This window comes from Pan troglodytes, chromosome 4 (assembly GCF_028858775.2).
Source record: "Pan troglodytes isolate AG18354 chromosome 4, NHGRI_mPanTro3-v2.0_pri, whole genome shotgun sequence".
Classification (NCBI taxonomy): domain Eukaryota; kingdom Metazoa; phylum Chordata; class Mammalia; order Primates; family Hominidae; genus Pan; species Pan troglodytes.
This window is the reverse complement of record NC_072402.2, coordinates 27,761,339-27,775,339: the sequence shown is the minus strand read 5'-3', so window position 1 is coordinate 27,775,339 and position 14,001 is coordinate 27,761,339. Positions and strand designations below refer to the sequence as shown.

General features: G+C 39.2%; 1 long non-coding RNA gene, 1 other non-coding gene and 1 pseudogene across 3 annotated transcripts in view; all 3 read left to right on the top strand.

Moving 5' to 3' along the window:
- The window catches only part of LOC104006383 (uncharacterized), a 167,941-nt gene that overhangs the window by 103,541 nt on the left and 50,399 nt on the right, over nucleotides 1-14,001 (top strand). The window lies entirely within an intron of this gene.
- On the top strand, nucleotides 41-13,364 carry LOC107974665 (small ribosomal subunit protein eS1-like; annotated as a pseudogene).
- On the top strand, nucleotides 10,225-10,360 carry LOC112209338 (small nucleolar RNA SNORA70). The gene has a single exon (XR_002944079.1). It is a non-coding gene; the product is annotated as a small nucleolar RNA SNORA70 (small nucleolar RNA).

The window sequence follows — 14,001 nt, the reverse complement described above, 5'->3', positions numbered from 1 at the left end:
CTATTATATAATATATATAAATATAAAAAGAAATATGCCTAAGAAGATATACAGATGGCAAATAAGCATTTAAAAAGATGTTCAACATCATTTATCGTTAGAGAAATAGAAATTAAAATAGCAATGAGATACCACTATACATCTATTAAAATGGCTAAAATCCAAAAAACTGTCAATACCAATTGCTGGCAAGGATACCAAACAACAGGAACTCTCATTCATTGCTGATGGGATGCAAAATGGCATAGCTACTTTGGAAAACAGTTTAATAGTTTCTTATAAAGTTAGCATAGTCTTACCATACAATCCAGCAACCATGCTCCTAGGTATTTCAACTGATTTGAAAACTTATGTCCACACAAACACTTGTATATGAATGTTTATTCATAATTCCAAAAAATTGGAAGCAATCAAGATGTCCTTTAAAAGATAAGTGGATAAACAAACTGTTGTACATCCATACAATGGAAAACTATTTAGTAATAAAAAGGAATAAACCATTAAGCTATGTAAAGACAAGGAAGAATCTTAAATGCATATTGCAAAGTGAAAGAGATCATTCTAGAAAGCTATGATTCCATTTATATAACATTCTAGAAAAGGCAAAACTATAGAGACATTAAAAAAAGATTAGTTGTTGCCAAGGGCTTTCGGTGGTAATGGTTTGGGATGTTGATTAGGAGAAGCACAGGGGAATGTTTTAAAGTGGTGAGCTTCTTTTATATGTTACTATAATGGTGGCTACATAATGCCATGCCTTTGTTAAAACCCATAGAACTAATGTTATGGCAAAAAGAATAAAACAATATATGCAAATTTAAAGATATTTCAGAGATTGGAGGATCCCAGAATGAAATGCAACAGTGACTTAAGAATCTAAGTGTACTGCAATTATATGAAATAATCTCACTAAACGTAGTTGAAGAATCAGTTGCTGACCTAAGGAATTTGAAAATGAGTGGAATCTGTAAGACTAATGGCAAAAGCAACTGTACATAAGCACCTTATTATAGTTGATCAAGTAAATTTTCCCATGGGGGTATGAATACATATACACAGCATACATGTATACTGGAATTGAAAAGTTAAGTAAATGGATGATCGCTATGGTTTGAATATGTCCCCTAAAGTTCATGTGTTGGAAATTTAACCCCAAACGCAACAGTGTTGAGATATGGGACCTTCAAGAGGTGATTAGATCGTGAGAGCTCTGTCTTCATAAATGGATTAATCCTGTTATCATGTGAGTGGGTTAGTTGCCATGGGCGTGGGTTCCTTAAAAAAGTGAGTTTGGCCCCCTCTTACCTTCTCCCACACATGCTTCCTGGCCATGTGGTGACTTCTATCATACAACATAGTAAGAAAGCCCTCACCAGATGTGGCCCTTTGATCCTGGACTTCCCAGCCTCCAGAACAATGAGGCAAATAAACTTTCATTGTTTGTAAATTACCCAGTTGGTGGTATTTTGTTATAGTAACACAAAATGGGACTAAGACAATGATGGATGGTGGAAGCCAGGTTTCTCACCCACTGGAGTGGGAGCTTACAGATCAGCAAGTGTAACAGGCTAGAATGATCCATATGGTAATGAATTAGAGTTGGAGATTTCAATATGAAATCATGTTTAGCTTAACATAGACACAGATGAATAAAGGAAAAAAATTAGAGGTATGTGCATATATACGTGAGTTAGTATACACACACATATTTCCTCATTTCACCTTCCCTTTTATCAAACAGCCTAGAGGCAAGGAAGCCCCAGAAGAAACTAGCACACCTAGTACCCAGATTGTGTTTTGTAATATCATTCTCCAATGAAGGGAACCAGGGCTCCTTGGGGAGATGGCTGATTCTAGAATTGAGGTAGAAAATATACAAGATAAGTGTGGAGTATCTGGTAGTTCCAGAAAGTAAGGAAGTGCTCAAGAAACAAAAACAGAAAACCACAATGGGCATATGTCAAAGAGATATAGGAACTAGTTAGAGAGGCTTCTGCAGGCTTTACAGGAAGCACAGAGCTGGCATCTGCTTGGCTTCTGTGTAGGCCAAAAGAAGCTTACAATCATGGAGGGAGGCGAAGCAGGAGCAGGCGTATCACATGTTCCTGCCATGTGATTTCTGGTTCTTATAAAATATTAAATCCATGAATTGACACTTCTGAAGTTATTTAAAGAAATTTGTCATAGGCTTTGAAATTATAAAGACAGCTCCAAAAATATTTTGAGTAGTTGCAACAACTTTGAGCTAAGTGCCTTACTTCTTAAGGTAAAAGCTCTGAAGAAAAACATTCATTTGATGTTTAAGTTTTGGTAAACTTTATTTTAAACATAACAAAATGAACATTACAGTGAACTTATGTGAGTAATTAGTCAATGTACCTAGCATAAAAAAGTGAAGCAGTTATCTAAATAATTGCTTTATTTGATCATTTCTGCTTGGACTTGTTTCTTTTGTATTTTGCAACAGAGTTATATATGCACAATGTAAAATGTAAAATACATTTATAAACCTTGCTATAGAAAAATGGAGGTTCCTGCCTTCTCTTTCTCTGTTCTATTTTCTCTTCCCCAGAAGCACTTCTATCATTTTTGACTGATATTTTGATATTTACCTTCATGTCTCCAAATAGGATGCTTGCATAGCCTCTTGGTTTTTTTTTCACAGCTTTAGGTGTTATCTACAGATCTATTGCAATAGACGTTGAAGATCTAGCTTACTTCCCCTCCCTATGTCCCTACAACACATACACAACTTTTCCATTTCTTCATTCTGTATGTATATTTATACCCCAATTTAGTGTTTACATTATTATGACCATAGTAAATATTATTCATGTGCCACGTGTCTGCCTATGTCATCTAGTAAATAGCTGTGCCATGTAGTCAACAAGTATTTCTTTTCCTTTCCTGCACAACTTTTTGGATTAATTATTTTATATTATTGTTTGTTTTCTTGGTTTTCCCTGACTTGTTTCTCACTAATGCAAGCCCAAACTCTGTCAACTGTCTAACTTTCTCTCAAGTATGTTAAGATGCAGTACATATTCTATCAATTTCTTCTCTTATTCTCAATTTCATCTTATGGAAGAAATCTTTCCGGGTGTGTTGCTTTGTCAACCCTGCATGATGACAGTTTGGGATCCTCCTTTACCATCATCTTGGGATTCCCTTTGCCTTATTCTTATGATGATTATCCTTTGGTTTATTCTTTGGTTTTGTTTTCTCATCTTTTTAATGGATGACAAAACTTTGTACTATTCTTTGGTTTTGTTTTCCCATCTTTTTAATGGAGCAAATACTCAGGCATTCTTCTGAGAAAAGGTACATGGGCAATAATTGAGATCGTACATGTCTGAAAATGTCTTTATTTATCCTGAAATTAGATAGGTAGGTTTTCTAAGTATAGAATTCAAGGGTAGACATCATTTTTGCTTTATAATTTTAAACACATTGTTCCATTGCCCTTGACATTGAAGTATTGCTATTTAAAAATATAATGTCATTTCCATCTCTAATCTGTTTTGTGACATGAACCCTCTCATCAGAGTTTCCTGTAGCCAACAGTTTTCTCGAAGTCTGGTGTGGATCTATTTTCATCATGTATGCTGGCATTTTAATGAGTTATTTCAATCTGGAAAATCATATGTTTCAGGTCTGAATAGTTGTCTTGTACTGTTTGTTTAATGATCCCCTCCCCTCCTCTGATAGCAGAATTCTAAGATTACCCCCATGATTTCTGCCTTTATAGAAACTCCTCTCCTTGAGTATAAGTGAAAGTTTGAACATCTAACCAATAGAATATGGCAAAGGTATCATCACTGGAGGTTGGAAAACTGGCTAGCCTTACGCAGAAAACTGAAACTGGACCCCTTCCTTACACTTCATACAAAAATTAATTCAATATGGATTAAAGACTTAAACATAAGACCTAAATCCATAAAAACCCTAGAAGAAAACCTAGGCAATACCATTCAGGACGTAGGCATGGGCAAAGACTTCATGACTAAAACACCAAAAGCAATGGCAACAAAAGCCAAGTTTGACAAATGGGATCTAACTAAACTAAAGAGCTTCTGCACAGCAAAAGAAACTATCATCAGAGTGAACAGGCAACCTACAGAATGGGAGAAAATTTTTGCAATCTACCCATCTGACAAAGGGCTAATATCCAGAATCTACAAATAACTTAATTTACAAGACAAAAACAAACAACTCCATCAAAAAGTGGGCAAAGGCCACCATCTGGGAAGTGTGGAGCGCCTCTGCCCGGCCGCCCAACTGACTAGGAAGAGAGAAGCACCTCGGCCTGGCCGCCCTGTCTGGGAAGTGAGGAGCGCCTCTGCCTCACCCCTGCACCATCTAAGATGTGGGGTTTCAGAAGAAAGTAAAAGTAGATGTATATGTTCAATTTGCCATATTTACCAGTAAATCTGTTAATGTTTTACTTGAATAATTTTCTGATTTTTCAGAGGAAAAGATACTTCAGATAACTGCTTTAGATAAAAACAAGCCAAAAACCCACCTGCCCTATGTTTTCTGGGATTTATATAAGAAAGTACATTCATTTTGTTTTTCATCAAAGCTTTGACTCAGGTCAGTAAGTTGATTAATCAATTTTAGAAAACAATTCTTTTCTCTGGGAAGATTTAAAAAAAATTGTCAATAAATATATGGACTTTGAAAGAAGTAAATACCCTTTCATTGATAATTAATTTTTCGTGCTCACATAAAACCAGCAACTTCCACCTGCAAACAGATTATTTTGGAAGACTGTTGCCTGAAGCTGACATTTCTTTCTGTTAGCACTGGCTTCATTCCAATGTTGACAGCCTAGTCCGTCAAACTAGAAGAGCCTCTGACAAAAGTGCCGAAGAACCAACATTGTGTCTGTCTTATTTTTTTTTTTAGTACTTATTCACATAGAAAGTATCCAAGACAAAATTCAAGCTAATTTGTAGATGTGAACAAATGTTCATAATGTAAGGCATTATTCCCTAAAAATAATTGTATTTGGCAAGTTCAAAGTTGAGAACATCATCAAAAAGATGATCACAACTGCTATTGAAAAATGTATGTCTCTAGGAGCATTTCAAACATCTGTTGAATTTTCCCAATATTCCTAACCTTGGTAGAGATGACTCTGCAATATTTGTTTATGTTTTTGCTTGAAGAACTCTTAGGAAATTCACCTCCCTGAGCAAAGAGTCCCAATATTATATTTGAGGGACGTGCTCCAAGTCATAAATCTCCTATGTCTCTGTGTAATGTCACTTCCTTCCGAGAGGCCTTTCCTGCCCATCCTATCCAAAATAGTTCCTGGCCTGAAGCCTACAATTCTCTTTTGCTTCCTTTATAACATGTATCTGAAATTATGTTGCCTATCATTTGACTCCCTTTAACTGTCTAGATACCCCCTACCAGAGGTAAACTCCACAAAGGCAAGGGCGTTGTTTGTCCTGCTTTCTCTGCACCCCAGCTCCAGTACCGTAGTCTTTACATTTCTTCAGCCTGACTGCTTCCCCAGCTGTTCATATTACTTGCTCCTTCACATTCTTCCTGCCCCAGTTCACCTTCTCAGAGAGACCTCTTTAACCACAGTGTCCAAAGTCTAATGACTATCTATTTCCTTCAGGACCTTCAGTTGCAAGAGATCAAAGGTGACTTCAGTTGGTTAAGCAGAAAGAGAGTAATAAAAAGGTGTTTTGTGGTTTACAGAATTGTTGAGAGGGCTGGAGAGCTGGGCTTGGGCTCAGCTTCTAGAACAGCATCTAAAGCTATATTGCAGAAGCAGAATTTATCTGATGAAGGAGTAATTCTGGCTACCAAAGGCAAGTTGGCTGTTTTGTGCCCTATATTATCTTGTAGCCCCAGCTACTATTACAGGAGGGAGGGAGATAGAGAGTGAGAAGGAGATAGTGGGAAAGAGTGCTGGAGGAAGGGAAAGAAAGAGGAAGGGAGGGAGGGAGAAAGAGAAATTACCTGAACTATCCTTCCCTTTTGCATCAGTAGCCTCTAATTTAAATTCTAGCATGGCTGTATTATTAGTGGAGCCTAAGTAAAATGCCTGTCTCTAGCTGGAAAAAAGATACATAAATAACTCCTATGGGGGAGCTAATCTTTGCCTAACACCAAAATTCGTGCATTGGAGCATTCTTAAAGCATTAAAAAGTTGACAGATGAGTCCATTATAGTCCCATTCACATCACTTCATTCATTTCCTTCCTACCTCTTATTAGAATATTTAAATGCCCTGTTATTTATATTTATTTTTATTTTCACTAGATTACAAGCACAAAGAGGATGGGCATTTTATTAGTTTCCTATTGGCTGTTGTGAGAAGTTACCACAAATTGAGTACCTTGAAAGAACACAAAACCTATCCACAAAGAGGATGGGCATTTTATTAGTTTCCTATTGGCTGTTGTGAGAAGTTACCACAAATTGAGTACCTTGAAATAACACAAAACCTATCATCTTATAGTTCTGGAGATCAGAAATTTGACACAGGTCTCACTGGGACAAAATCAAGATGTTGTCAAGGCTGTGTTCCTTGTCTTATTGCCGCTCCTTCCACTTCAAAGCCAGCAACAGTGGATTGAATCCCTCACATTTTTTTTTCTTTTTTCTTTTTTCTTTTTTTTTAATGTAGACAGAGTCTCACTCTGTCACCCAGGCTGGAGTGCAGTGGCGTGATCTCAGCTCACTGCAACCACCACCTCCTGGGTTCAAGCAATCTTCTAGCCTCAGCCTCCCAAGTAGCTGGGATTACAGGCATGCGCCACCACACCCAGCTTCTTTTTGTATTTTTAGTAGAGATGGGGTTCCACCATGTTGACCAGGCTGGTCATGAACTCCTGAGCTCAGGTGATCCACACGCCTTGGCCTCCCAAAGTGCTGGGATTACAGGTGTGAGCCACCAAGCCCGGCCTCACATTTTGAATCTATCTTTCTTTTATCTCGTCTTTCTCCCAGCATGAAAAAGGTTCAGATTTTAAGGACTCATATGATTAGATTAGGCCCACCTAATCCACGATAATTTTCCCATCTCAAAGTCCATACCCTCACATCTGCAAAGCCTTTATTTTATTTTATTTTATTTTATTTTATTTTATTTTATTTTATTTTTTGAGACAGAGTCTCACTCTTTTGCTCAGGCTGGAGTGCAGTGGTGCAATCTAGGCTCACTGCAAGCTCCCTGTCCTGGATTCAAGCAATTCTTGTGACTCAGCCTCACGAGTAGCTAGAATTACAGGCATGCCCCACCATGCACGGCTAATTTTAGTATTTTTATTAGAGACGGGGTTTTGCCATATTGGTCATGCTGGTTTCAAACTCCTGGCCTCGAGTGATCCGCCAACCTCAACCTCCGAAAATACTGGGATTACAGGTGTGAGCCACCGCGCCCAGCCTACTTTTATTTTTAAAGACAGGGGTCTTTCTATGTTGTCCAGGTTTGTCTCAAACTCCTGAACTCAAGTGATCCTTTCACCTCAAGTGGGACTACAAGTGTGTGCCACTGTGGCCAGCTAAAGACTCTGGCCATTTAAGGTAACTATTCTCAGGTTCTGAGAGAATAGTGCACAGACATCTTCGGGAGTCAGGATTCTGCCTACCACTGTAACCTTTTCTGTCTTCACTGTTTTATCCCCATTCTTAAATGATGCCTGCCACACACTCAATAAATACTGATGGGATGAAGGAACCTAGATAATAGCAAAGTTGCATCAGCTTCTCTGTGCTCTCTGTGCCTTACACTCAGTCGGACTTCTCTGGGGCCAAGTCTGGTAGTAGAGGGGGATGTTTAAAAGGCAAAATTCTATTAACAGCTTGTTGGGAGAAAAGATGAGTGTTGGGAGAGAAGCTGAGGCAGGGCTTGCATGTCTGCTAGACTTGCTGGTTCCTTGCTTCTAGCACTCCTGTTATCTCAAGCAGCCATATGTTTCTCATTCACTTGATACACTGTTTCCTTTCAACCCCCACATCCTGACCACCTGTTTGTTTGAGCACCAATAAATAGCATGGGCTCCCAGAGCTTGGGGCCTTTGCAGCCTTCACACTTGCGATGGCCCCCTGGTCCCACTTTCTCTCTCAAACTGTGTTTTTCTCAATCCTTTGATTCTGCTGGACTTCTTCACCCCCACGACCTGGTGTTGGGTCTGATCACCCCAACAACAGCCCATATGGGGAATGGCTGGCAGGGATGCTTCACCCAGAATCATTTTGACCTGGAATGCTGGGTCTCATATTTTCTACTTGTCCTGGCCATCCAAGCCCATATCATTGGCAGGCAGAGGTAGATCATAGAAAAATCCTTGGAAACTTGGGGGTCCCAGTAATGAATGGGAATCTGAGACAGACCAATCACACTCTTACAAACCAATTCAAGGTACTCTGAATTCAACTAAACCATGGCACTGTGGCTGCTCAGACAACTGAACATGTGTATTCAGTATATTCCCCAACAAAACCCTGTAAAACATCCTCGTGCATGTGCCGAAGTGTGTGGGTGGACTGAGACCACACAGTTATCATGGCATCTCTTCCCAGAAAGTCAATTTGAATACTAGCAAGTATTTTAAAGGGCATTGCTTAAATGTAAGACAAACATGAGGTCAGGTGCAGTGGCTCATGTCTGTAATCCTAGCACCTGGGGAGGCTGAGGTTTATGGATCACTCAAGGCCAGGAGTTCAAGACCAGCCTGGACAACATGGAGAAACCTTGTCTGTACAATAAATACAAAAAAAAAAAAAATTAACCTGGCATGGTGGTGAGTGCCTGTAGTCCCAGCTACTTGGGAGGCTGAGGTGGGAGGATGCTTGAGCTGGGAGGTTGAGGCTGCAGTGATTCCTAATGGCACCACTGCACTCCAGCCTGGGCGACAGAGCGAGACCCTGTCTGAAAACAAAAATGAAAACAATAAAAAACATGAACCTGTTATGGGGTAGTATATAATAATTGCTTAAATTTTTAAGGAAAACAACCACAAGATTTTAAAGGCATTTCAAACTTCCTGCCTTGACTTACCCTCAACAGTTCTCTTGTTCCCTACCATCACTGGTATAATTCTGTTGTTGGAGTTTTGCCACTCAAAACTTTCTCCTGTACTACCAGTTAGGGATGCTTTGGTAGAAAATGTTTTTTTAAAAAACTGTTCTAAACCTACCTAAAATATCAGCTATCTGGCTCATGGTATGGTCTGACATAGAACAGACAGAAAGACTGTCCTATGTCAGACCATATCATGAGCCAGTACATATAGGAACATATAACAGTCTTTCTATCTTTCTGGGGCTAGAATGATCACTCATGAAAGATTACTAAGAAGTGATATTTTGCAGACCTTATTCAAGGTTGATAAAATCCAAATTCTTGCCTTTTGGGTCTCTGAACAGCACCATGGTGGCTGGCAAGAATAAGCGTCTTATGAAAGGTGGCTAAAAGGAAGCCAAGAAGAAAGGGGTTGATCCATTTTCTAAGAAAGATTGGTATCACGTGAAAGCACCTGCTATGGTCAGTATAAGGAGTATTGGAAAGACACTAGGATTCAAGGAACAAGAATTGCACCTGATGACCTTAAGGGTCATGTGTTTGAAGTGGGTCTTGCTGATCTGCAGAATAATGAAGTTGCATTTAGAATAAACTAGCTGATTACTGAAGATGTTCAGGGCAAAAACTGCCTGACTAACTTCCATGGCATGGATCTTACCCATGACAAAATGTGTTCCATGGTCAAAAAATGGTAGACCATGACTGAAGCTCATGTCAATGTCAAGACTACCGATGGTTATTTGCTTGGTCAGTTCTGTATTGATTTTATAGAAAATGCAACAATCAGATACAGAAGACCTCTTACGCTCAGCACCAACAGGTCTGTCAAATTCAGAAGGAGATGATGGAAGTCATAAACACAGAAGTGCAGACAAACGACTTCAAAAAAGTGTTCAATAAATTGATTCCAGACAACATTGGAAAAGACATAGAAAATGCTTGCCAATCTATTTATCCTCTTCATGATGTATTCATTAGAAAAGTAAAAATGCTGAAGAAGCCCAAGTTTGAATTGGGAAAACTAATAGAGTTTCATGATGAAGTTAGTTGTTCTGGAAAAGCTACTGGGGACAAGACAGGTGCTAACGTTGAATGAGCTGATGGATATGAGCCACAAGTCCAAGAATCTGTTTAAAGTTTGATTTTAATAGTGGCAAATAAAAAAGCCTATTTGTCTGCAGCCAATTAAGTTGACCAAGCTCTTTTCCTCATGGGGGCTTGGTGTGCAATGGCTGCAAACAGCAGATTCCTTGGTAGTGTATGCAGCCTGCTTCTTGTATGGGTTGCCTCTAAGGGACCTTGAAGGCAGCCCTTTCCAGTGTATGTTCATGTCTCTGACCTTATGCTGTCCCAGTGTAGGCTGTAGAGAGGTGTGCAAGCTGCCTTTGGAAAGTTTCAGAGTATCATAGCCTGGGTTCATATTGGCCAAGTCATCAGGTCCATCTGCACCAAGCAGAACAAGGAGCATGTGATTGAGGCCCTACACAGTGCCAAGTTCAAGTTCCTGGCTGCCAGAAGATCCACATCTCAAAGAAGTGGTGCTTTATCAAGTTCAATTTGAATGAAGTTGGAGACATGGTGGCTGAGAAGTAGCTCATCCCAGATGACTGTGGAGTCAAATACATCCCCAATTGTGACCCTCTGGACAAATGACAAGCTCTGTACTCATGAAGGCTTCCACTGTGTGGCCATCTCCTAATGCCAACCAATAAATCCTATCCATAAAAAAAAGAGTTCTATTTGTGGGGAAAAAAAATCCAAATTCTTTAATAAGGTTTCTAAGTTCACAGATTCCTGAGTCAATGAATTTGACACCAAGATCCTTATGCAATAAGAAAGCAATGTTTCCTTGGTCACTCCTCTCCTACCTTTCTCTAGACACCCAAACCCCTAAGGTAACCATGAGCTTTTCATGGTGGCATCATTCCATGGAATTCTCAGGTCTCTAATCTAGTGCCGGACAGTAAATGAGTACTCGATATTTGTTGGCATTGCATTCTGGGACACCCTCCCCACATTCTTCATGTTCTAAAATGACCTCTCGCTTTTTTATTGTTCTTTCTCTGTTTTCTGCCCTGCAACCTCACCATGAACAATAAAACTGAGCTGTCACTAACTAATATCCTCCCATAACAGAGAGCCAAGAAAATTGATTATTCATTTAAAGTAATTCTTACTAAAATATGAATGGCCAGAAAGTATATTAGCTTATATTTTGAAAGTAGAAAAGATATTCAAATTATTTCATTCAATATGGTAGGAATTACATCTGTTTTGTTCCTTCTCAGATCTCTAATCCAGTGCCTGACAGGAAATGAATACTTGATATTTGTTGGTTGACTCGGAGAATATTTGGAGATGGTAGCTTTGAGTAAGGAAGGTATCTTAGTAGTCAAGTTTTTCTTTCACTGCCTATGTTTTTACTTATTTTGGCAGACATACAAATAAGGCCAATAGTTTTGTAGTGTTGATTGTTTTCACTACTTATAGCTAAAGATTTCCCTCATCTATGTTGTTGCATAATTTTAAATATATGTTAGGGTTTTGCTTTTTGGGGGAATGAATGTTTTGACTTAGAAATTTCTCTTCCTGCAAAAGATGTTTTAAAATTTTTCTTCTAGACCTGTTTGGACATACCCTAATAAAAGAATAAGCTCACGAGTGGAGAATTCTAATGCAATTCTCTATAGCATTTAACACATGGCAAGTGATCAATAAACACTGGCTGAAATGATTTTTTTTTTTTTGGTGACAGAGTCTCACTCTTTTGCCCAGGCTGGAGTGCAGTGGTGTGATCTTGGCTCACTGCAACCTCCGCCTCCCAGGTTCAGGTGATTCTCCTGCCTCAGTCTCCTGAGTAGATGGGATTACAGGCACCTGCCACCATGCTCAGCTAATTTTTGTATTGTAAGTAGAGACGGGGTTTCACCATGTTGGCCAGGCTGGTCTAGAACTCCTGACCTCAGGTAATCCTCACAGCTTGGCCTCCAAAAGTGCTGAGATTACAGGCATGAGACACCGCATCCAGCTGAAATGAATTTGAAAGGCAATGTGGTAAGATCCAGAGCCTAAAATAAAACTCCAGGTTCTCAATCCAGACTCAGCCAATTGTGTGATCGAGTTCAAGTCATTTAACTACTTTGATGAGTGGTTTTCTCCCATTATTTCCGCATCCTGCTCCAAGCCCACTAACCTGTGAGGCTTAAGATCTTCAATTAAAGTTGTACTAAATTGTTTTTCAAGAAGATAAAAATGTCAACAATGGTACAAATTATACAGGCTATAACTGTTACACTTCCAGAAGGAGATTTAAGATGCAATACATAAAATATCAGCTACGTGGTTGCAATGAGCAATGATAGAATTTAATTTTGTTATATTTTCTGATGAGCTCATCCATGTTCTAGGTAAAAGCTAAACACAGAAAATAACATGGCCTCATGCTTAAGGGGAAATATGTAATAGTGCCCACTGGGGAAATGGAACAATCGAGACGTGGCTCTAACAGTGACCTTGCTTGCCAGGCCTTTCCTGCCCACGTTCTCCTTCCTTTGGTCATCTTCTTCTTCTGGGGGTATACTTTCACTGGCAAGGAGTATAAAAAGCTATTACAAAAAGAAACCGGTAAAGTAATAAAATACTGACCCAGTGGGCAAGAGAATGAATTCTATCACTACAGAATGGTGTGTGGGAAAATATGTACAGGCAGGAGATGAATAAAAAGAGGCACTGCGCCTGTTACGAACTTGAACAGGAATTTTTAAAAACCCTATCATCTCACTTTTTCCCTGCTTTATTTTTCTGGATATACCTGACAGCTCAGAATTCCTCAGTGACTCTTTTTAAAAATTTCACATATTTTTGGTTCATCTTTTTTCCCTCCCTTTCGCAGTTTTTAAGCTCTCATCCTAACTTAAAAAATAAAAATTAAAAATAAAAAAGAATCACAGGGCTGGAGCTGGCATGTAACTCTTTGTCAGAGGATCCTCAACTTCTCTGCATTTGTGTCTCTTTATCTGTATAGTGGGCATAATAATACCTGTCTCAACTATGAAACAAGAACATGTGGCTAGCAAGTGGGAGGACATGGGCAAAAATTAACCTCTTCAGTGGCGTCATCACTATCTCTCCTCTCAAATCTCTCCTCAACTAGGTATAAGACTAGTTGCATGCCTCCAGGGCCCATGTCTTTTCATAATTTTCTATGGCCACATCCTCTTACTTGCCCACCCTGTAAATATTATTTTGTCTGTGCTGCCATCCCATTTTATTTTTTCTGTTTCTCTCCTGTTTTTAGTTCAAATGAACTAATAGCTTGTCAGTATTTACAGTCTATTTATCAATAATTTTTTTTTTTTTTTTTTTTTTTTTTTTTTTTTTTTTTGAGACGGAGTCTCGCTCTGTCGCCCAGGCTGGAGTGCAGTGGCGCGATCTCGGCTCACTGCAAGCTCCGCCTCCCGGGTTCACGCCATTCTCCTGCCTCAGCCTCCCGAGTAGCTGGGACTACAGGCGCCAGCTACCACGCCCGGCTAATTTTTTGTATTTTTAGTAGAGACGGGGTTTCACCGTGTTAGCCAGGATGGTCTCGATCTCCTGACCTCGTGATCCGCCCGCCTCGGCCTCCCAAAGTGCTGGGATTACAGGCGTGAGCCACCGCGCCCGGCCTTATCAATAATTTTTTAAAGCCATGTATAATTCCATTCCTGTGTGAAATTAAAATGGCTATTCTAATTCTTTCTTAAATTGGAACCATGTGAAATTTTCTTTAAAACCTATTAATCATATTTACATCATATTTTTTAAAATTAAGCTTTCTTATTAATCACATTTACAAATAGGAAAACTTGATTTTAATGTTCTTATATATTCACTATAGTTACTGATTTCCTCTTTGCTCTAACTGCCCTCTTTTGAAATTGCCACTAAAAAAACACCTTTAGTGTTTATACACA